Source organism: Balaenoptera acutorostrata, chromosome 1 (assembly GCF_949987535.1).
Source record: "Balaenoptera acutorostrata chromosome 1, mBalAcu1.1, whole genome shotgun sequence".
Classification (NCBI taxonomy): domain Eukaryota; kingdom Metazoa; phylum Chordata; class Mammalia; order Artiodactyla; family Balaenopteridae; genus Balaenoptera; species Balaenoptera acutorostrata.
In genome coordinates, this window is record NC_080064.1 from 8,425,642 (window position 1) to 8,449,509 (window position 23,868).

The 23,868-nt window shown below is 53.5% G+C and overlaps 1 protein-coding gene across 1 annotated transcript in view; it reads right to left on the reverse strand.

The window, feature by feature from the left end:
• CASZ1 (castor zinc finger 1) overlaps nt 1-23,868 on the reverse strand; it is a 148,346-nt gene that overhangs the window by 109,943 nt on the left and 14,535 nt on the right. Inside the window, exon 2 of the mRNA XM_057532103.1 lies at nt 5,293-5,447. The gene's annotated coding sequence lies outside the window, so the exon portion shown is untranslated. The remainder of the gene's footprint in view (nt 1-5,292; nt 5,448-23,868) is intronic.

Below are 23,868 nucleotides of genomic sequence, written 5' to 3' on the forward strand. Positions count from 1 at the left end.
TCTGCAGCACACCAAGTGTTACTTGTATCCTGGTCCTAGCATCCCCTAGATGCATTTCCAGGTTCTGGGCCTCCCAGGGATGTCCTAGGGGACCCATCTCCTCGTCACCCCAACCCTGCCCTACAAGCTGGGACTGCTACTCTCTCTGCCCGGGAAACAGCACAGGGTGGGACGACGGTGACGAGGGGGAACACCAGGGCTCCCAGCTGCTGCCCGGGCCCAGCTCTGCTGCCGGCAAACTCCTGGGCTTGGATTGTTTTGACTTGAGTCGGTGAAGCTGAAATATTGAGTCGCAATGGCCCTAAACTTCATTACCAGCTCTCAACACAGATTACTAAGGGAAAAAAGTTGCTTTTAATTGCTTTTCCCGATTAGCATTTCTGGAGAAGAAACTAGTGATTAATTACACCTTCCCTCCCCTCAACCGCCCAGGGCCACAGAGGTCCCAAGCCCAGGCTACCAGAAGAAGGCTCAGGGTCAGAAAAGGCTCCTGCTCCTGAAGGGCCAAGAAACCAAACTAAAGTGGGTGGTGAGCGGAAGGTGGGGACCATCCCCAAGGCTGATTTAACAGAGAACCAGCAGCTGACGGTGTGGGGAGGCCCGGGGGGGGGGGGGCAGCTGAAGGACTTTCTCCCGGACCAGGACTATACCTGGGTGGATTCTGGAATCAGAGAGGCCAGGGACACCGGGGGAAGACAGAACGGGGGAACCTGAAGATGTGCAAGAGAAGACGACGCGTTCCCAGCCACTGGGACTCCCCTCGTGTGCAAAACCTGCCGTCGCTTCTCCAACGCCAGCGTGTTCTCCCTGTGGAGGCTCCAAGGTCACAGGACGGAGGCAGCGCTGAGTGCTTCTCCCCTCGTCCACGAGATGTTAACCCTCCCAAAGCCATGGGCCGCTGTCCCCTTTGGAGCGAGCACATCACCCTGGGTAGCTCCAGGCGGGCAGGCGCTGCCAGCCTTGCCCAATCCCTCACCCCTTGGGTCTGCGCCTGGTGGAACCCAGGGGCTTCCGACGCTGCTAGGAAGGCGGGAGGCACAAGGGAGAACTGGGGAAGGAGGCCCAAGGCAGGGATGTCGGCAACACCAGGCAGAATCTTCACACAGATTAGAAGCCAGAAGGATCAGTAACTCTTCCCACACCATCTCCCCATCACGTCTCTGCCCAGTACAAAGTGGCTGCGACCTTGGAGTCCACTGATCCAGGGTTTCACCCGGTGGGGGGGTGGAGGACAGGGGCCCCCGCTCCCCTCAGCCAGCACCTCCCTCTCCAGATCCCGCCCGTCCACGCCTCCACCGCAGCTGCAGGCTCTGGAGCGGCCAGCCCCACACCAGATCAAAGCCCTGGAGGACGGAGTTAGAACTGTCCAGTCCAGTTAGGAGTGAAGGCCATGGATCTAGTGCAGGCCATGGAGGCAGAAAGCAGAAGAGCCTCCCATGCATGCACGGACACACAGGCCTGCCCACCCAGACGCACCCTCCCCCAGGGCTCAGCCCAGTGTTCTGATGCCGGCAGACACACCCAGGAAGACTGGCTGACACCCCCTTGGAGCCAGAGGCACCAGCTGCGCGCCTGGGACATCCCCATCACCCCCCGCACGACGTCATCGCCAGCCCGCCCCTCTGCTCCCTCCCGTCACTCCCCCTGGAGGTCAGGCCTCCAGAGCTTTCCTGGAGGGCTGAGCTGGCCCATATTGCTGCGAATATGTTGCCAGCACGGACAAGTCCTCACTGGGGCCTCCACAGCCGGCCGTGACAGCTTCACACTCACTCCAGCCAGGCTCTGGTTGCTGTCTGGGCTATGCAGCGCCCACCCAGGGGGGTCGGGGATGGCTTGGCTGTTACAGCATCGCTGCTGGGACTGCCTGCCTTGTCCTGGCCCAAGCAGATGATACCAGGACCCAGGAGAGTGGAGCCTCAGCTCAGGATCCCTGGAAAAAGGGCCAGTGGCCTAGGTCAAGTCTGATGAGGTACCTACGGCAATTCACACTGTGAACTGTGGAAAGACTTTCCATGTGGAAAAACGGCCAGGATCCCTGCCCATGAGCTGGGGCTGGACACTGTGCTGGCCGTCTGGAAATGAGGGGGTCTTAGACAAACTCATTTTTCAGCTCTCAAAGCTGATCAACTGAGGTTCTGTGCACCCAGGCACAGAGATCACATTTAAAGCCACAGTGAGAGGAACTATACGAGCTTCTAGGCCCAACCTCAGACCCAGCACAGAATCCGTGGAGCAAAGGCACAAAACAGGCTTCAGTGCAGCACCTTAGGGCCAAAGGACAGTTAGCTGGAAAGTCCCTGTTGAAATCGGTGCCAGATACAAGCAGGCCTTGGGCCTTCCCTCCACATGGTGCTGACCCAGGGGCGCCTAATGCACTCCAGCAAGCTTTCTTAGCAACCAGCACAGCGCCCAGGGTGGTGCTTCTCCCCTTGGCACTGTCAGGTGAGAGAAGAGACACAGGGCCAGGCATCGGGGGCCTGGAATGCCAGAGTCACCCTGGGGTCTTGTCTCTTCTTCCCCCATTCAATCCATCAGCAAGACCACTTCACTCTCCCTTTAAACACACATGGACCCTGCCCCCTTCTCCCCATTTCCCCCTTCTGTCTCAGCCACTTTTACTGATGTCAAATGGAGGAGAGGAACAACGACAACAACAAAAACCTGTCTGTGGGACATTCCCAGGTGAAGAGAAAGGTTCCACTCGGTTCCTAAAATCACCAAAAGCCCCGTCCCAGAATTTAACCCGGTGGCTGAGTTCAGACTCTCACTCTGGCAGCTGCCTCCTCGTCTCTGCCCGTGCTGCCGCCAATCTGCTCTCCCCACGGCAGCCCCAGCCATCTTTTTAAAACAAAATCAGATCACTTCACCTCCCTGCTTGAAACCCTCCAGCAGCTGCCTGTCACCCAAAGAATAAAGTCCCAACTTCCCCTGGTACATCACGTCCTACATACCCCAGCCCCACCCCATCCACCTCCCAGCACTGGGGCCTCTCTCTGTCCACTGAGCTCTCGGCCTCAGCTCCTCCAGACCAGTCCTCCCCTGCTGAAATATTCCACCGCTCTTCGGATGGCTGTCCACTTCCTATCCTTCCATCTCAGCTAACTGTCGCCTCCTCCAAGGAGCCTCCTCTGACTGCCCAGTCACTTCCCAACACCTCATCCATTTCCATTCCGCACGAATGATTTCCTTGTTGTTTTCTGTGGGTTTGTTTGTTGTCCGCTTACCCAACCAGAACTCCATGAGAGCCGGTCGTCTTGTCACTCTGTTCCTAGTGATCGGAAGACACCAGGCCCTCCGTAACTGTTGAATAAACATAACCAGATCTTCTGTGGTGTAGCCAGAAGTAGGGAGAATCTGAGTCAGACAGGATCAGGCCTGCAGACCAGGCCTGAGCACAGACTTGCCCCAAGCCCACACTCTGGTGTGGTGAGGCAGGCCACCTCTGAGGCCATGGGTCACCCCTGCCACACAGGACCCTAGCCTGTGACCAAAGGGCCGGGTGAGTGAGAAGGGGCTCGGCCATGACATTCCCACTTGGAGCCCTCTGAGTCCCCAAGCTTCATTATCAAGCCCGAGATGGCCGGTGCCAGGATGCGGGAGTCCCAGAGGACTCGTGGAGCCCATACCCCATGCCGGGTGTAAATCCCAGCTGGCACGGCCCCTGGGAGTCAACAGTGAGTGGAAACTTCAGAAAGGGAAAAACTAATGGGCGTGTTTTACCGAGGGAATGAAGAAAACAAAAAGCCTGCCACTGAGGACAGAACCGGCAAACACTGCCCCCTGGAAAGGGGTTCCACAGGCACTCTGGCAACCTGCTCGCGCACAGGGTACAGGGAGCCGGGGAGACCACCCAGAGGCTCAACGACACGTGGGCTTGCCATCCTAAGACCCGTGATCATCAAGGAAGTAGAGTCGAGCAAGAAGAGCCCAGGAAGGAGCAGAGAAGTACAGGTGCCGGTGCAGACCCAGCCAGAGGGCTGCACAACCAACAGTCTACACGGCCCCATCGCCATCAGGGGACAACCGCTGTACATCTTAAATGTGGATGGACCAGTTCCCGGACGGTGATCGCATTCTGGACACCAGGAAGAAGAGTCTCAGACACACGATTGCTCCACCACAACAACCAGAGGCCACATTTACATCTGATTTGCAAATCTCTAGGCCTTATCCAGGGTTTCTGCTAGTTCCCGAGGTGGCATGGCCCGAAATGACCAGGACTGCAGCTCTGGGGACCACTCAAACCCCAGTGGGCACCAAGGCACCCATCTCTGCAAGTGCTTCCTCCCTGCAAGTTCAAAGTCCAGAGTTGCAGCACTTGGCCACTGGAGGGAGGGGCAGGACACGTCTGCCCTTGGCGCCCATGGGAGGGAGAGCACAGGTGGGTGAGCTGGGGCTGCGGACTCCAGCCTGGCACACACAAGAGAAGCAGCCCCCAGCCCTGCCCTCCCAGCCACGCTCTAGGCCCCTCAGCCTCAGCCCCCACCCTAAGACGCTGTCCGTCAACTTTACCAACGCCCAACCCCTCTGGGCCAGTTCCCTCCGGATCTTAAGAGAATATTGACTAATGATCAATACGTGGTAAGTCACCTGTTGTGTGTCAACCCTCCACCCCAAGAACTGCCAAGTTTGACACCTGCAGGTAAACATCTGACAGTACCAGACCTATAGACTACCCACCCCAGGCGTAAGTACCTGCCTTAAGCAAGGGCTACTTCTGAGCCGGGGTCAAAAGATACCTGTGGCCTCTTCTCTAAGGAGGGTCCTGCCTGGGCTGGCGCACCACCAGGAGAGCCCCAACAAGTCATGCATGAGCTCAGAGCAGAGCAGGAGCCGCTGGACACACAGACAGGCCGGACTTACCGTTCCCAGAGGTGATGTTCATAAATGACCTGGCACGTAGCTCCAGGAGCAGGGTCTGCCAGGGCACAGGCCTCACCCGGAGCACCTGCACGCCGCTGGCACCATTCAATGTCACACAGTGGCAATGCTGGGAGGATTCTTCCGGGTCAGTTATTCCAACCTCTTTATTTTACAGGTGGGGAAACAGAGGTCCAGAGGGGGAAAAGCAGTGAGTCGACAGCAGAGCCAGGGCCAAAATGCAGATATCCTGTTCCTAGGCCCCGGCTCTTTTCTCGAATTTGCAAATTCTCACTTTCACTGGGGGTGGCTAAGCTACCACCACTGAGAAAGGCCTACGCAGTCCCTCCCCTAAGAAGGAAGCCCTGACCTGGTCAATCACAGCTCCCACCCACGTTTCCCAGTGGCATCTTGGGAGTGGGGAGCAGCTACCTTTGCATCCCAAGAAGCCGGGGTCCGAAGTCCATTCCAACACACACCACAAGAGTTGCAGGACCCCCTTCTACAGGACGGGTCGACGCCGTAACAGCGGGAAAGGCAGGTGGGCTGGAGAGGGTCTTTGCCTTCACTCAGCGAGGTCTGTTTACCTACCAAAAGGAGAAAGGAAAACAGATTATTAGGCTACAACTGAGACCCACAAAGCTACTCAGAGAGAAGGACAATGGAGGGTAAGGTTCGGACACCTTGCCCGGCAACAGGCCAGCAAGGTAAGAGATTCTTGGACCTTGCCTACCAATCTGCAGATGGCATTGCCGTGGTACGTGCCATGCCTGACCCTACAACAAATGCACCCTTTGCACAATTATTAGCCAACTGCTATGCAGTCGTCGCACCTAGTAAAAGAATCAAACAGGTAGAAACAAAAATAGGCCAATCAGGTGCCACCCCAGGTAACAACAGAGTGATCACACCCTAGATTTGGCACCTGAGGTGAAAGGTCAGCCTGACAGTGAATCAAGCTGACACTGGAAACCGGATCAGACCCACGCAACCAAACTAACCCTTGACCTCCCCAACCTCCTGCTCCCTCCAGACTTTCCCTCCACCAGCTCCCAGCTGCTCCCATGACCCCCTGATGGCCTTATGGAAGTCTCTAAAAATGGAATCAACAGGTGTCCCCGTAGCTACCAGGATGGTGATTTTGGCTACTTCTCTTTCTTTCCCCCTCCCCACTCTGGTACTGTGACCTTACATCTCATAAAAAAGAAAAGAGGGTGAGATTCCATTGTGATAGGTGTTGAGCCAAAAAAATGTGGCCAAAGAAAGTCGGTGCCCTGCTACCGGGCAACCTTTGTGTCAATTTAAGCAAATATTGTGGTGTTTCCATGGTGATTCCTGTTTTGAATATCCACTACACTCACTTTTTAAAGGGCTTTTCCTGTTTGCGTTTCAACTTCAAACCTGTAAATATTTTCAGCCTTTTTAGAAAAATTAGCCCACGTGCATGCAGACACAGACACACCGCCACCAACCTCGGCACACCAACCTCCCAGGCCTGGAGTCCCAGCCTCATGGATGTGAGAGTGGGGTGCAGGAACCCCGAGGGCGCTGTCCGTCTGCTCGCACACCCACCCTGCGTACAAGGCTGACATGAGGGAAGGTGGCGGCTGAAATGCCAGTCCTTTCCTTCCCCCTCTGCCAGGGCACTGCAGTACCCACAGCGCCTGGTCTGTGTATTCCCAAAGCCTGTGAGTGGGCTCGGCCCCGATTCCACAGTGTGGCACGGTGTGGGCAGCTGCCTGGCAGGTTCTCCCACTTGGCCCAGCCCCTGGATCCCCTGGGGCCTCCCTGGAGTGCATGAACCCCTCCTCTCTTGCCTCCCAAGGTTGGGCCATGAGTGGAAGGGGGAGTTGGTGCTTCAAAGGCAAAAGCTTCCAGCATCAGCTCCACCCTACCTCCGCGCTGGGCAGTGCCACCGAGACCAGCTCCCCGGGAGAAGCATCGGGGAGGGCCTGCAACAGTGGTCCTGAGCTTGGAGCAGCCCAGGTCCCACCCCACCCTTTAGCACCATACAGGGTTAACAGCGGGTTTCCTGGTTTCCATGGATTCCCGCCAGGCCCCTAATGTGAGTTTCGTGTGATTTGGGGGAAGTGGATTTCCTTTGTTTTCCAGTTTGGGAATATTTTTTTCTTTAAAAAAGAGGAAAAAACACTTTAATGGGAACTTCAGGGCCACTGGGAGACTCACTCCTCTGGGCTCTGACACTCCCCTGACTGTTGGTCCAGAATCCCCAAAGCCCGGGGCAGCCCACCCACCGACCAAACATCTCTGAGCTGGAGGAAGGGGTGCCTCTGACCACCTACAGATCCCCACCCCCAGAACACACTTCTGCTGGGGGCGGGGTGCTCCACTCCCATATCCCATCAGAATGACCGCTACCCTACCTGACAGCCAGCTGCTTATACAGCCGGCTGACACTCCCCCCGCTTCCAGGCATACACGTTTCCCCAGAGAAAAGGCAAAGAGCTAGAAAGACCAGAGTCTGACCACACATAAATGGTGAACATGAATGATACCAGGGTCTTACGTCCTGGTCAGAAGGGGGTTCCAGTTACAGGGGAAGAGGGTCTTCCAGACCCTGGTGGGGTCCTTGTCCGGCCTCTGCCAGCTGACGAGGGGCCTGCCCAAGGCAGAGGAACCTTCTCAGCTTTGGCATCAAGGACAACTGAATAAAGGGTGTGTCCAGGCCTCCTCCTCCTCCTCCTCTATCCTCCTCACTCCTGCCATCCTCCAGCCCTGCCAGGGTGCGGCCTTGCTCCAGGACTGTCCCCAACCAAGCAGCCTGACCCAGTTACCAAACCGGGGCGCAGGCCACAGGGCCTGTCGTGGACAGGGCCCTCCCACAGCACAGGCCCCAGGGCCACGGCAGCAGCAAGAATCCTGGTCAGTAGGTGCACAGCCCAAAGGACGGAGCTCTCTGGCCAGCAGCTCCGGGGTGAAGGGGTGAGAAGCCAGGTGCAGGCACGGAAGTAACACTGGGCCAAGAATCAGAAGATAGGGGTCCGAGTCCCAGTTCTGCCGCTTAAGTCACTGTAGGCCCTGGGACAAGCCATGTACTCTCCCCAGGGCCCATCTCCTCGCCAGTCCAGTGGAGATAACACCTTCTTCCCTCCTACCTAGCAGACATGGGGGATCAACAAGAGACGTGAAAGGCGTTAAGAGTGCTCCAGAAACGCTCTCGACTAGCAGCACCCTCTTCTTCCAAGTCTCTTCAAGGTAACCTTCCAGAATCTACCCCAAGCAGGCCCATATGCCCCTCTACTCTGCTCCTCATGCAGCCTTCCCTGTGGCATTTCAATGCATACTGGACTAAAGTCATTTGTTCACAAGTCTGTCTCCACCATTGATTTTTAACTCCTCAAGGGCAGAGACCAGGTCTTAATTATCGTTGCGTCCCCGGCATTTAGCACAACAGCTGGCCCACGGTGGGCAGTGTGTTTGTGAAACTGAACTAGTCCCTGATTTCATGTCAGAATCAGATGGGCCTGGCTCAGCTTCATCCCTCTCCTCTGACAGAAAACTTCATCACCTATTTTCACGCTCCCTTCTGTTTAGCTTCCCTAAGCCCCAACCTGTGTCCTGGGCTCTCCCGACTCCTCCATCAACACCGTGAATTAATAACTTTCAGGTTCAAGGAGACCGCTTGGTTACTTGACCCTTCTCCAGCTGATTCCAGTAAGAATTGACTGAGCACCTACTATGTGCCAGAGAACATGCTGGGAGTGGAGGGCACACCCTCTGCCAATAGGCCTATGTGAGAAGTAATGATATTCTTTTTCTGGACGCCTTCTGTTCGCCAAGCAACATGCTGAGTGCTGTATGATCTCACTGAATCTTTACAACACAAAGTAGGAAGGATTATGATCCCTGTGGCTAGATTAGGGAGGGCAGGCACAGAGATACGAAGGGACTTGCCAAAGGTCACACAACTCGCAAGTGCTGGACCCAGGCCTGGACTCGGGCTGACAGACTCCAAGGCCCAACTCACTTGAAAGTTCCTCTTCATCCCCACCCATGACCTCAACACCCACCCACACCCCATGCTGTTTCCCCTCCTGAATCTCAGTTCTCCTGACCTCCAAACAGGTCTCCATCAAATCCCCCAGAGCCACCCAAAAGCACTCAGAGATCACAACCAGAGGGAAGGCAAAGGCCAGGCTTAGGCGCTTCCTTCCGGCTGGGTGGCAGGTTGGAGGGAGGTGAGGCCTACGGTGACGCACCTGGTGAGCAGGAGGAACCCCCAGATCCACCTGGTAAACAGGGTCCCAGCTGTGGGCGTGACCTCCTGGCGAAAGAGGGGGCTGAGCCACCCAACGCTGTCACCTGGTGGGATAAGGACAAGGCAGCCAGTCGGGAGAGGGCCACTCTAAGTCAGGAGGCCCTGTGGGCACGGGACAACTTCTATTTCTTCTCTCCAGACAAAGGGTAAGCTAAGTGGCTTTACCCGGGGGGTGGGTGGGTACACAGAGATTTCGGCTACCTCCCCCAAAGCGGTACCTCCTACTGCAATGAACACCTGCCTCAGAGATGCAGGACTGAGAAGCAGGGCCACAAGATCCCCTGCTTTTCACTGGATGAATGTGCAGTGGGGGGGGGGGGGGCGGGGTGGCACCCATCATCTCCCCAAAGGCGAGAAGACACTGGGGGGGTGGCAGGAAAAGATCTATACCCGAGAGGATAAAGGGGTGGAAGATCAGGCTGGGCGGGGAGAGGACAGAGCCCTCATGAGCAGATTTCATAAACCACCTGGAGTGAAAACAAAAGCGCAGACGTGCACATTGCCCAACTTCAGGGCTGTATGGAAAAGGGAAAAAAAAAAAAAACAATAAAAAAATCCACATCTTAATACAAAAATCCTACATGATGTGTCGTGGCACGAAAGTGTTTTTCACTGCATTTTTCATCTGTGATCTCACACAGCCTACAATGGGTACGCCCAACGCAGCAGGTATTTGATGGTACACAAACAGGGCAAACACATACACAACCAAAGCAAGGGCAGCAAATATTCAAATTGGTCCAAGCTGGCATCTCATGGCTTCAAGTGGCCTCTGGAGATGGCTACGGTGGCTCCGAGAATGGGCCCCTTTAGATTCCTGAGGGAGGACTAAATGGGGCAAGAACACAGCTCAAATGGAAAGAAACGTGGAGTTGTGAATTCTCAGAACTCCACCGGCGGAACTCCGGGCCAGCTGGTTATGTGGCTTTCTGCACTTACGGTGCTGCCCTGCTGCCGACAGGGGCCAGAGAGGGAACCCACACACCAGAGGCCCCTCCTGTGTGTCACTCACCCCACAGTTACTGTCTGTCTCCTTTTTGCCCCACCCCTCCCCCTTTTTAATTGTTGGATGAGTTTACAGAGCTGTGTGCCAAAAACAATCAACTCTAGGGAACAGAGTTATACAGAAAAGGGCGTGTCACCAGAGGGAGACGGATATCCATGGAAACCACCACCTTTTCACAGTAGCCTAGGTAAAGCCAGGGGGAGGGGGGCAGTGTGGGCGTGGGCTCATAAGCTCCACCCAGAACAGGGCCCTGCTAAATGCTGGGGTCACTGAGGAGCTGAGGGAGCCACGTCTAGTACAGAGGGTCAGGAAGTAGGGTCAGCCAGAGACCGCCACCAAGGGCAGGGCTGTTGGAACTCAAGTGTGCACACACACACTCGTGTGCACACACATGCCACCCCACCAGATCACTGGGACAGCAGTGGTTTAGTGCTTTAGTGTACAAGCTTGGGAGCCAGGCTGCCAGGTATGAGCTGCCATTTACAAGCTGTGTGACCCTGGGCAGACTACTTTAACTTCTCTGTGCCTCAGTCTCCCCATCAATAAAATGGAGATAATAATAGTACCTCCTGCATACGGTTATGAGGATAAAATAATGTATTATGTGTAGCATGCTGAGAAAAGTAACTGGCACATAGTACGTGCTATAAGTACTTAATAAATAAAATCAATCAAAAGGGCTAAATGAAGAGAACGGGGGAAAGGTTTCCAGCCTCTGCCCCTGTAGAGGAGGAAAATAATAATAGTTCACATTTATTAAGTACTATGTACCAAGGACCTTAATACATTAATGCATGTAATCATCACAAGAATCCAATGAGACAGTTTATTATCCCAATTGGACAGCTGAGGAACTAAGACTCAGAGAGGGATGTGACCCACGCAAGGTCACACACCGGGAAGTGATTTGAACCCAGGCCTGCCTGACACCTGTGCAACACGCTGCTTGGCAAGGAGAGGGAGAGGGAAGCGGGTGGGGAGGAAGCAAGGGAGGGATGATGAGCTTCCAGGAGGTTCTCTTTCCAGACTGGACTTAGATGCACAGCAGTGCAACCCAGATACGTTTTTCCCAAGCTTACAAAGGAAAACGGAAATCCTCCAAGCCAGTGACTGCCGATGGAAGGAACAAGAAGTAGGGGAAAGCTGAGATGGCCAACAGGCTCAGGTATCCACCTTCCTCAGGAGGTCCTGTCCCAGTCCTGACCCCAGGAGACAAAAGATGCTCTCCAGAATCAGGAGGTCCTGGAGGGGAAGCAGCAGAGTTTGGGGCCCACCGCCCATCACTGAAGGCCCAAAGCCTGGGAAAGGTCCTACTTCTGGGTCAGAATCCTGTGAACAACCCAAGCATCTGCCTTCTAAGAACTTAGGCAGATTCCTGCAGGGGACAGGGCACAGGCGAGGAGAGCCTAGGCCTCCCCTGTGGCGAGGCCGGGCCCACGGAGGCCCAGGAGGCCTGCGAGGCTGAGAGCTGCAGTCAGAGGCTGTCCACCCTGAGCCGTCTGCTTCTCACCCTGCTCGGAGACAGAGGTCACACAGGCCTGGTGGCTCAGCCCTTTCTGCCATCGACCACCCAAACTCATTCAGATATTTCCTCTCTCCCTTCCTTTTTTTAAAAAATTTAATGTTCTCTATAATTCATCCATCCCAGAAGATAATCGATAGAGCCCGTAATGAAAATCTGAGCCATATTTTATGATCCGCTGCAAGCAGAAAGGGCCACATCAGCAGGTCCGGTTTCGGCTCTCCCTCTCTGTCTTGCCCACTGCCCCGGGGATTACTTATCCAGCCCGCCCTGCCCGCAGCCCCTCACCCAGAGCCCTGCCCTTGGCCACCCAGGAGGGTGTGGACCGCCCAGCTGGAGGAGAGGCTTGGGCCACCACCCCGGCGTCACCCCGGCACCCCGACGCTCACTCCACGAACCCCAGTCACAGGATGGTCACCCGCCATTCCAGGGTCTTTCTGGAGCTGCCCCCGACCTGGGACCCTGGCATTCCCTCCCTGGAATCTCACAACCCTCTTCAGTCAGGGCCCTTCCAGAAGCCTGAAGACCCTCACCAGGCCCTGGAGGTCTGCGCAGGCCTCAGGGAGCCAGGCCAGCCCCAACCATGGCATTCGCTCCCCACCAAGAAAGGCCACCCGCTCCTGGGGGGTTCCCTGGGGGTGCTCCTAGGAACACCTGGGACCCTCGGGTCAGTGGAGGCGGATCACGATTGCTCTTTATTACTACCTCGAGCACGTCCCTCCTCTCCCTGGTCTCCGCCCTGTGAGGTGAAGGGTGTGGATAAGCCAGCCTGAGGGGACGCACGGGGGATTGAGAGGGGCAGCCCCCTCCTGCTCTGACAGGGCCCACTGGGGGGAAACAGAGCCCCGCCCCTTGCCCTGGCACCGCCACTGGGAGCCAATCAGCAGGTGAGGCCCTGCTCCTCCCAGAATGCCTTGCTGCCTGGCACCAATCAGAGAGCGGCACATCACCAGTGCTGGGAAGGGCGACCCCAGAGGGCCCAATCAGAGCCCAAAGGATGCTCCAACATCCCAGGAACAAAGACTGAAACCAATAAGAAGTGTGACTCAGCCATATCGTGGACCACTATGCAGCCATTAACAGACAAGTGCAGAAAGCAGGAAACTGGGGAGACAGAACTCATAAGACTCTATCGTTTAGAATGCTGTCCAGTAGAACTTTCGACGCTATCCAGTACAGTAGCCACCGGCCGTGTGTGGCTCTGGAGCACTCGAAATGTGGCAGGTGTGACTGTGGAGCTGAATTTTTAATTTTATTTAATTTTAGTTTAAGTTTAAATGGCCACATGTGCCTAGAGGCTACTGTATTGGACAGCACAGGTTTAGAGAGAGAATTTCATCGATATAAAAAATTAAAAAGCCTATTATCTCAAGGCAGCAGAACAATCATTAACTACAATAACAGAAATAGTTAATGTTCAAGTATGCTGTGTGTCGGGCTCAGTGCTCAATATTTCATACGGATCATCACACTGAATCCTCACCACCCTCCAAGATACATATGATCATTATCCCCACTTTATAGATGAGGAAACCGAGGTTGAACAATGTTAAGTAACTTACCCAGAGTCACAGCGCTGGGGGGCAAAGCTGGGGCTCAAACCCAGGTCACTCTGTTCACCTAACCTGTACTTTTAACTACACTACATGTTTAAAAATTATTTTCTTCACAGTTTTTTGTATTTTCCAATGAGCCATGAGCATGACTTACAATCAGGAAAAACATGTCTTTTTAAAAAAGACCTTAAAAAGAGGCAAATCCTTTTTCCCCAGGAGGGAAGTTTATGAAGAGATTACTGGGGCCCCTGGCCAGCTGGGCCTCCAGCTTTTGATCAGAGAAAGGAGAAGGCAGTGTGGTCCAAGTCCCCTCTGTCCCTGACCCTCCTATTGCCCAGATGCCCGGTACTCAGGAGGCCTCGGGCCCACAGACAATGCTGGGCCTGGGATCCTCCAGCAGCCAGGCTGCCAGTGGGATCCAGTTTCCTCCCAGCCCCACCCTGGAGTCAGTTCCCGACAGGTTTCTCAGCAGTTTTGCAATCATCACCCAGGTCTGCATCTTAAAGAAGGCAGCAGGCCATGGGGCTGTCTGCAAAAGGCAACACACACCATTCTTACCATGGACCACCCTTTCCCACTACCTTCTAGAACAGCCAGGAACTCGGCCAGCAACCAAGACTGGGACATACTGTCTGCCCTCTGTGGGCATGGAGAGGCTTGTTTTTCCCAAGGGGGGACAGTCATTGCCCCCATTCACCCACTCTTGGGACTGCATCTTGGTTCAGAACAAGGGGGATGAAGAAATTCCCCTTGGAAGACTTCCCTGGTGGCGCAGTGGTTAAGAATCCGCCTGCCAATGCAGGGGACACGGGTTTGAGCCCTGGTCCAGGAAGATACCACATGCCGCGGAGCAACTAAGCCTGTGAGCCTTAACTACTGAGCCTGCGCTCTAGAGCCCACGAGCCACAACTACTGAGCCCGCGCACCACAACTACTGAAGCCTGCACACCTAGAGCCCGTGCTCCACAAGAGAAGCCACCACAGTGAGAAGCCTGCACACCGCAACAAAGAGTAGCCCCCACTCGCCGCAACCAGAGAAAGCCCGTGCGCAGCAACGAACACCCAACGCAGCCAAAAATAAATAAATAAATTTATTTAAAAAAAGAAAAAGAAATTCCCCTTGAAAAGTCCGTGATGAAAGAAAAAGGCCCAGCAAGTACTGAGCCCAGCTTGAAATGGAATCAGGGAGGATTCTGAGTTGTTTTTGCTTTTTTTCCATAGCACTAACCTGGAGGGTGGGGGACAGGGAGCGATTACCCCACTTGATCTGGTTTCCATTTCAGCTTTTTATTTTCCCCGAGATGCACAGATAGTTCTGGTATCGGGGTAGGCAGGATAAATGTCCTTACTTAGAAGGTTTTTATTATTATTATTATTATGGATTTTTGGTTCTGTGCTGTCTGCAGTTCTCTGTCATTTCCAATCTACCTTAAGTTCCCCCTGGATTTATATATTTATTTTGGGGGGTTGGTTTCAGGTGCTTCTAGTTTATCAAACAATCAGCCCTGTGAGGTACACTGGGTGTTTCCAGAAATTACATCACAAAAAATCATGCAGTTAAAGTGTAAGGGGGAAAAAAAAACATAGCTGGTGCTTAATTTTGTATTTTAATTAGCGACTTATTGTAAACGTAGACTTTTAAAATGGAGGCGCCTAAGCAAAGCCAGTAAACACGTTTTTCTAATGAATTAATTTCACCTCTTCCCTCCTCCTCTTCCCCCACCCCTCCTCCTCCTTCTCATCCTCGTGGCAAATGTCATCTTTCAGATTGTCTTTGCCCTCCTTTTTTTCTACTCCACTTCTTAGTCCTTGCCCAACACATATTAGAAAAAGAATACCCTGAAATAACATCAGGAACCCTGGCACCCAGGACTCTTACAGGAGCCCCGGCTTGTATGACCACGGAAGAAGCCTTGATAGTGAGGGTCCTGGCTGAGGACCCAGCGTGAAGTCTGCCGCGGTGCCCCTTTCTCTGGCCCCAGCCCTGCTTCACTGCTGCCAAAGCCCTCTCTGCTGGGTCCCAGAGATCCCCCTGCTCCTGGCAGTGCCCTAAGCTCAGGAAGGGAGAGAGGAGAAAGCCCAGTGCAGCGCTGAGTGCCAAGGCAACAGGAAGAGGGTGGAGTCGCCGGCCACCTGGAGCCTGAGCAGGAATGAGGTGAAGAGACCTGGAGAGAGAGGGAAGCTCCCGGTGTTGTGAAATCCAAGAGACCTCTGGTTGCCTGGAGGAAGGAGGAGAGGGGGCACAGGAGGGAAAAGGAAGAGGGAACACAGAGCCAGAGAAAAAGAAGCCGAAACTAGAAAGGTCTGTCCAGGTCACGTGGCAGCTCAGAGCAAGGACACATCCATCAGTCCCAAGCACCCCCTGAAGGGTGCTCTACCCCTCATAGAAAGTTCCCAGCTTGGGGGATAGGGGGCAGTGAAGGAGGCTAATTTGCCTCTTTCGGTCTAGTTTCTGGGCGAGAAGGCTGAGGATGGGGACAGAGTTCCCTGCTCCATCCCAGGAAGGGGAGACAAGCCTCAGATGTCCTAGAGAAGGGAAGACCCCCGGAAGCTGCTTCTGCCCATCATCACAAGTGGATACCACGGGGCGCCTCAATGTCGCTGTTCACTGGGGCACATTTGAGCCCTCCTGTCACCCCAGAGGCCAGGCCAGCTTAATGAGGACAGGTGTCCACCCAGAGCACCGGACAGGAGCACGCCTCCTTCTTAGCGCTCCCAAAACAGCGCAGAGACGCCGTGGAGAAACAGGTTTGCTTTGCAGACTCTCTTCTGGGGCAAGTCAGGGTGTTCAGTACCGTGGGCAAAACCCCCCCCTGGCCATTTTTATTTCGAGCAGGAAGAACTGTAGCGCTGGGCTCAGGAAGGGCTGTCATTTACCTGCTCCTGCCTCATGACCACACTGGTAGGGGAGGGGGACACTCAAGAAGGCTCTAGAACACCTGGTGGCAGAATCCTGACCCCTACTCCCTAAGATTCCCAAAGAAAGGAAGGAGGAGAGGAAGGAAGAACCTCCTTCCTCCAGGGAGGAAGGGGCTGGACCTCCATGTCATCATGCCCCGGTAGGAACCCGGACCCAACCTCACGACAGAGTCTGTTCGGTTCAGCTTCAATCGGAAAGGAAGGCTCCCATCAAACAGGGGCCGGGCAGGGATGTGGGCACTGAGATTAGGAATTTGGAAAACCATCTGAGGAACCTGGCCCTGGGAAGACAGCAACGGGATTTAATACCTTATCCCGGCTGTCTGGTAAACACCCTGAAGCATCCCCACACTCCGTTAGGCAGCCTCGGATCCTCAGGTGTGCCAGCGACGGGCAGGTAGAGACAGACGTGGGCAGAGACAGGAAGGGGGGCAGTGTAGGCCTGAGGGGTGGCGGGGAGGGAGGAGCTGGCCTGGGAGGATGGGATTGGGTGGCAGCCAAGCCAGACAGTCAATGAAACAGCTGACAGGTGCAAGGCAGGGGGGCAGGGAGAAGAGAAAGGTGAGCTGGGGGTTCACAATACTTGGGGATGCCACCGTCACACCCCAGGGGGCTCAGCGGGATGAGAGGCAGAGTCAGAGGCTTGTGGGCCAAAGATCTAAGAGTTCTGGCAGCCTTTTCTCCCACCTAAAGGAGAAACCCAGGCCACAGTCTCCTCCAAACCAAACAGGACAAAGCAGCAAGTGGGGGGCTAGCTTCCAGGGTTTACTGGCCACCTATGAGAGCAATCTGCTGGTATCCTTTAGGGTCACCCTCTCCCCAACACACGCACACATATACCCCATGCCGAAAAGAATGTCAAATCAATCAGAATGGACCTTCCTTCTACTCCAGGCTGGAGCTGACACATGACACAGGCGTTGAGAAGAAGCAGGGAGGGTGGGGAGCAGCCCTGAGCTACTCAGAGGGGACCCAGCTCTCCAGAGATGGCTCAGGGAGAGTGAAGAGTAGACCAGAAGAGAAGAGGTACCCAGGCTGTTCCTTGGGGTCTTCCGGGGCAAACCACCTTTGCTGTGATCCAAGCACAGAGGTCAAGCCTGACACCTCGACCACCAGGCCCAAGCAGGCCACACCACTAATCCTCTTTTCCCATTTCCATCTGCTCCTTGATGTAATTGCCGTTTTGGATTGAAATCCACCCAAAGTGTAACCCCCCTGCCTGATGCACTCTCCCTGCTCTCAGAGAATCGGGAACCATTTCCAAAGCTAAAAGACGCACCACTTTTAAATGTTTTCATCTCTGGTTTCTTTCAGCAACACTCTCAAAGCTGTCCTGGCCATCTCCACTAGCACTGGCCCTCCCTCTCTGCCCCCTCAGAACCACAGGGCCTCCCGTGTTCCCAAGCAGTGGGAAGGAAGAGGTTCCTGGCCTGTTATGGGTCCGGGCTTGGAGTCCCTTGCCTTCTGCACATCCTCTAAACCCCACAATCCCAAGAAATCCCACCCATAGCCCCTTGATCCAAGAGCCCCAGATGGAGAACTTTCCTACTCCAAACATAATCACGTGGAACACTGGCCCTACTGCTGGAGGCCGGCCTGACCCTCAGACATTTCCCACCACCCAAGTCAATGCAGACCCCTCTGCTCCAAATGCGAGCCTGCAGGCCCTCGAGGAGCCACCAGGAGAGGCTGGGAGCCTGTGCCCACCCTCCCCTGCCCCAGTGCCAAGTTCCCTGCAGCCCGAGAGCAAAATGCTAACACCCAGAGCTCACACCGCCTGCAGTCAAGGGAAGCCTCAAGTGTCTTCTGCCGCCATTTCTGCTCCAGTTTTTCAACTCTGGCTTTGCCAGTATCAACAGTTTGAATCTTTGCATTAAACACACGCGCGCGTGCACACACACACACATCACTCTCGAACAGGGAGCAAAAACACATAGAGAAAAACCCCACAAGACCTAGGGCTGGGGCTGGAAACCAGCGTCACTGGCTCACCGTTTCCCCCGCACCAGGCAGGCAGCCAGAGAACCCAGGGCAATACAAGCTACAGACCTCGCCAGACATTAGAACACTTGTTCGGGTCCCTACCCTTTGGAAGCTGGTCCCCCAATGCAGCGCTTTGGGCCATTGCTGCTGATAATTTTTCAGAGATAAACAAACCGGTTTGGATAAAACAAGAACCAACCTGAATTCTCTACCCAAAACTCAAAATGAAACTCTCTCATCATCCCTTTCCTTCCCTTCTCCACCTTCCTGTGCTATCATCCAGTTCCCTAAAATTCAGACAACTTGATTTTTTTAAAAAAAAATTCAGTCCTCTAGCCTTTTTTGTTCATGGACACTACCATTTGGTCCAACTTGAAGAAATGCTGGCTTATTGAAAACATCCTTTGTCCAGTTTCTCAAGTATGCCCGGGTCAGAAAGAAGAATGGAGAAGGGGATTGTGCCGGGGAGTCTCTGCCAGACTGGTGTCTGGCCTGGGTCTTTTTCCCTGGCTCTTTTTAGGCTCAGTGTCTTTCTTTCACATTCCCATGGCTCCCCTAAACCTGCAGCCCCTTTAAAAAGGGTGTTGTGTAGACTGGACACCTGGTCTACCCCTCCTTTGGAGCAGCAGAGGAAAGAAGTTGCTCAGTTCCCCTTGGGGGTTCACCAGGTTAACTGAGGCTCAATGTCAAGACAGGAAGGAGGCCAAAGGGCAGAGAGGAAAGACACAGCCCTGAGGTCTGAGGCCACGTGTGTCTCCCTGCAGGCTCAGTGTGTGACGTGTCTGCTGACAACCATTGTCATTCATGCCTGACACACCCTCACCCACCACCCCGTCCCACCCAATCATACCCCCCATGTCCCCCCAGCCTCTCTGTGGGACATTCTGCTTTACGCCCTAAGCTAGTGTGGAACCTCTGCCAGGGCTCCCGCCTCCCAAGTCACCATCAGTGGGGTCTGCTAGGTCCCTGTAGCTAATTTACACCCGTCAGGGTATAAAATAGCAGAGGCATAAATGAAAAGTCCAATTTCTTCAAATTTGCATTGTAAAACCATCCTTCAACTTCCTTGAAATAAATTTTACTATTTTATTAGTGCAAACAAAATGGTAATAAAACACTAATACAGCGCCTTGTATCCAGGGGAAGAGCTAAAATTAACATAGAGCGAGCAGTGTTTGCTATTACATTCAATTACCTTTTTACTTGAGATTTACATTCTCATCCCCTTAATCTCCATAGTAGTGGCTTCAGAATCATCCCTCCCAGGCTCTGCCCTTCCGGAGCCACCACAGCTGGAAGCCAGGCCTCCTGCCCAGATGGTGCTCACGCTGGGCATGGCGCCTGCCCCTTTCACCACAGCTGCCTCTTGTCACAGGGTACCACTTCTCTCCCCTGCTCTTAATTTTCTCACGTCTCAGCCTCTGAGTACTCAAACCAAAGGGCTCTGACACGAGCCACATTCAGACATGCAGTTATCAGTAAGCAGGTGCACGGGGCATGGGCCGGGGGCATTGCTTGATGAGCCTCTAAAGGCTGTCCCTGGCACAAGAAAGGGGCAGGGAGCTAGCTCATGGGAGCCCTGGGAAAACTGGCATCTCTGGTTTGACAGGTTTGCTGCATGGCGCAGCTGGGGACTCTGGATTGTGGCAGGAAGCTCCGCCGTCCAAAAGTAGGAAGGGACGAGGAACCACTGGGTCCAGGCTCTTACTCTATCCATAGACAGCAAAGCTGAGGTCTTGGGAAGTGGCTGCTTGTGGGTGACAGAGGTGGGGCTAGAACCCCCTCATCCTGTCTCACCGTCCAGCACACGTTCCTCAGCAGAGACAGTCCCTGAAACCAGAAGACCAGTCACCCAACCACTGCCACAGAGCGTCTGACCCACCAGGAGGGTCCCTTTGTTTCCTGTAAGTGGACGCAAGCAGGATTCCTTGTCCTTGGGGACTGGTCAGCCTTGCCCTGAGCCATCGGGAGAGATGACCATGTTTCCAAGTGGCACAAAGACTCAGTCCTGGTTCCAAATCTGTCACTGACTAGCTGTGTGATCTTAGACAAGGTACCTCCCCTCTCTGGGCCTCAGTTTCTTCATCTGTAAAACAAGCACAATCATCCCTGTGCTGCCTTCTCAGGAATGGTCACGGTGACTGAAAGATCAGGAAGTCACGTTAAAGCCCACGTAGCCTCGGAGGTTTGACAGCAAATCCGCTTCCGAGATGGCCTCGGCAAGGGCAGACGGGAGCCCTGGAATAAGGTCAACAGCGCTGGGATCCTCATCAGGGTCTCAGACTGGGGCACCTGAGTTCCAGGCCAGGCCACCTCAGACCGCTGTGACTCTGCCTTTAACCCACAAGCCTCCTTCTCTTACTGGTCACCCTGTTGCCAAAGAGCCTGGATTATTTCTACAAAATCCTTTGAACTAATTCTGAAGAAAGAATTGCCAATCAGCCCAGGGTCCGGGCTGCCTGACAGGTTCACTAGGAGAACTGGTTTGGGGGATGGGGAAAAGGTAATATGGGAAAAAATAGATGTAAGCCCCCATAAATTTTACTTGGCCTGGCTATTATGACTGGGGGAAAAAGTGATTAAGACTGAAGGGGACACACGTACACACAATCACAATCACCCAGAATCATATCACAATCACACAACCTCACATATAATTACTTACACAATCAATCTCTCTCACACACAATCACACACACAATCAATCTCACATACACAGTCACACACATTCATACAATTTCACACAACCATTCACACAAATCACTCACACAATCTTACAAACAACCATATACAATCACTCACACACAATTTTACACATGTACAACACATGCAACCACACAATCACGCACACACACACAACTACACACACACACACCCATTCCCAACTCTCTCCTCCCAAGGTCTTTCTTCCTAAATCTTATTCTTAAAATGTCTTCCAATGGACACTGGGAGGAACATTCTGGTCCAGACTGGTACAAGGCAAACCTGTCCTCACCCCTGATTCACATGAAATTCTGAACACTAGCACAGAGTTGCTTCTGGGACACCAGGAGGTCGGAACCTTCTTTAAACCCAACCGGAAGTGAGGGCAAAGGCTGTTGGCAGTTGGGCGGTACTGGCTAGAACGGCCAAGTGAAACGTTCATGCTCACCAGAGCCCAACCTGGCCGTCCTTGCTCCGGCCCTTTCTGCCTGGGTCCCTCCACTCCCACCCCCATCAAGTTCTAGCCCAGAGATGAGTGTCACGAAATAGCTTTCATGTTCCACAAACAAAAGGCAAAACCCCCTGCAAGAGGCAACCCCACGCACAAAACGTGAGGCGTTTTATTCGGTTCAAACTGGTCCTCTGCATTTTTTCCTCCTTATTTTTTTCTCCCCACTGGGGAAACAAAAGAAAGTTTGTTGTTGAGGCTCAAACGTTTCTTGGGCCTTGTCCGAGTTCTACCTTGTTTTTCTTTTCCTTTTTGTCTGCCCCCCACCCCACCCCGCCTTCCCTGCCTCCCCACCTTGAATAAATAAAGCACCCGAAGCTGGCACAGGCTGGTAAGGAAAGTACAAACTATCTCATAATTTTATAATTTTTTTTTTTTTTTAATACACTGGCCTAGGGTTTTGGGCAAAGGACAAAAGCTATTGTTGAACAGCATAACACGAAGGTCTGAGTCACCGATACGCCTCGGCTTCTGGAGATCTCATAGGTTTCTGGGGCTGGCACAGCCGTGGGTGCAGGCGCCCTCTTGCCTGGCACTGTCCCGCCCCCTCCCCCTCCCCAGGGCTCCCTACTGGGCCCCCTACTGGGCCTCCACGTTGGCTTTGTTGGTTTTTAATCATGGGGGGAATTTAAAGAAAATGTTGTGAAATAAAAAACAAATCACCGTCGTCCCATCACCCTCACTCTATCATCTTCATTTCGGAGGATTACCTTGCAAGCTTTGTCCATACGCATTTGCAATTTTTATATAGTTTCTATCATGGCGTTCACAATACTTGGCCTTCAGTGTGTTGTTTTGTTTTTTCACTCACGTAATAAACATTTTTCCATGTTTCGAAATCATCTGCAGGATCATTACTTGCATAGGTGACAATATTTCTTCTGCCGTGTTATTCTTGGGCTGACGCTATGAGGCGAGATGGGGAGAAGGGGGCCGGGGAAGACCTCTCCTTGAACTGGATCATTTATCCACATGATTCGAACCAAGGTGGGGGCTTTGCCTGAGTGATCCAGATCACCTTGACCGTGGGGGGCTGGACTTGGAGTGTGTACCTGGAGGAAGGTGGAGGGAGCTCCACTGAAACCCTGCCCATCCTGTGCGGGGCCCCGAACGCCCGGGCCCCCGTGCCCAGAGAGATGCTGCTTCTAGCAATGGCCTTCATCCCCATGCTGACCTTCACTGCCCCCCCAAACTGCACTTCCTCTTTATAAAGCGCCCTGGCAGCAAAAGGCCCATGACAACACTCGGCTCTCCATTTTTATATCTGAATATCTCAAAGCACTTAGCAGAGACTTTCATTTTCTCATTACCCCAAGGAGAGGAGGTCATTCGGGAAAATGGTACAAATATTCCCATTTGTCAAAAGCAAGAAGGAAGTGAGTTAAAAGGAAAATTCTACCACTTAACTGAGCAAAACCAACCCAGGAGGGAATACAGGGGTCTTTTTCACCACCCCATTCACCCAGTTTGCTTTCTCCAGTGCAACTTCAGGAACCTCATTACCGAAAAGATGGCTCCGGGCCAAAACCAGGTTTCCATTTTGCCGAGAATCAATCACTCTCCAGCGGCCCCAGCTCAGGAGACCCTCCCATCTCATCCTGGGTCTCAACCCAAATGATATTCTCTTATGATTATAATTATGTAAAATGTATATTACATACATACATACACACACACACACACACACACACACACACACACATATATATATATAGACAGCAAAGGAAAAAAACACAGGAAGGAAAAACACTAAATACTAAATGAAGTGGTGTTACCATAGTTCAATTATGGGTGAATTTTCTTCCTTTTACGTATTTTCAAAAACCGTTTAAAATAATGGTTATATTTTCCCAGTGTAAGGAGAAAAGCGTGCGTGTCAGAGTCATATCAACCTGCATTCAAACTCCGATTCTCCTTTAACCAGCAGGGTGAACTCAGGTAAATGACTTAACCTCTCTGAGCCTTATTTCCTGATTGGGACAATGGGAATCGGACCACTACCTGCCTGTGTCCTTCAATCCCACAGAAAGTCACAGCACAGCATCTGACACGTAGTTGGTGCTCGGTAAATGTCTACTTCCTTCCTCTTTTAATAAAATGAAAATGTAAAACCAACGCAGCTCGCTTGCTGACCCTTGGAGACAAAAGCAGGACGCTTTACCTCCTCCCCGACTCCCTCCACCTCCGTCATCCTTTCACGTGTCTCCCCTTGCCCCACCCCCAGCAAGGCCCCAGCACACGGATCTGAGGATGCTGGTCCTGGCTCTCCTGTGACTCACCTGGAGGGCGAGGGAGGGGGCTCTGGGATGAGAGGACGAGCCCCTCTCTGACCCCCTCCCCCAGGACCAGCCCAGGCGAGTCCCTCCGGGAGCAAACAGGCCTCGTGCAAGGACCCGGAGGACGCAGAGGGTGATCCCCGGGTTTGAACCTTTGCTGGCAGCCGCCCTCCAGGAACAGGTGCCAGGCTGCAAAGGCCACCTGCACCTGGGGGAGAGCAGGGGCCACGCTCCCGACTCTGAGGAGAAGCCAAAG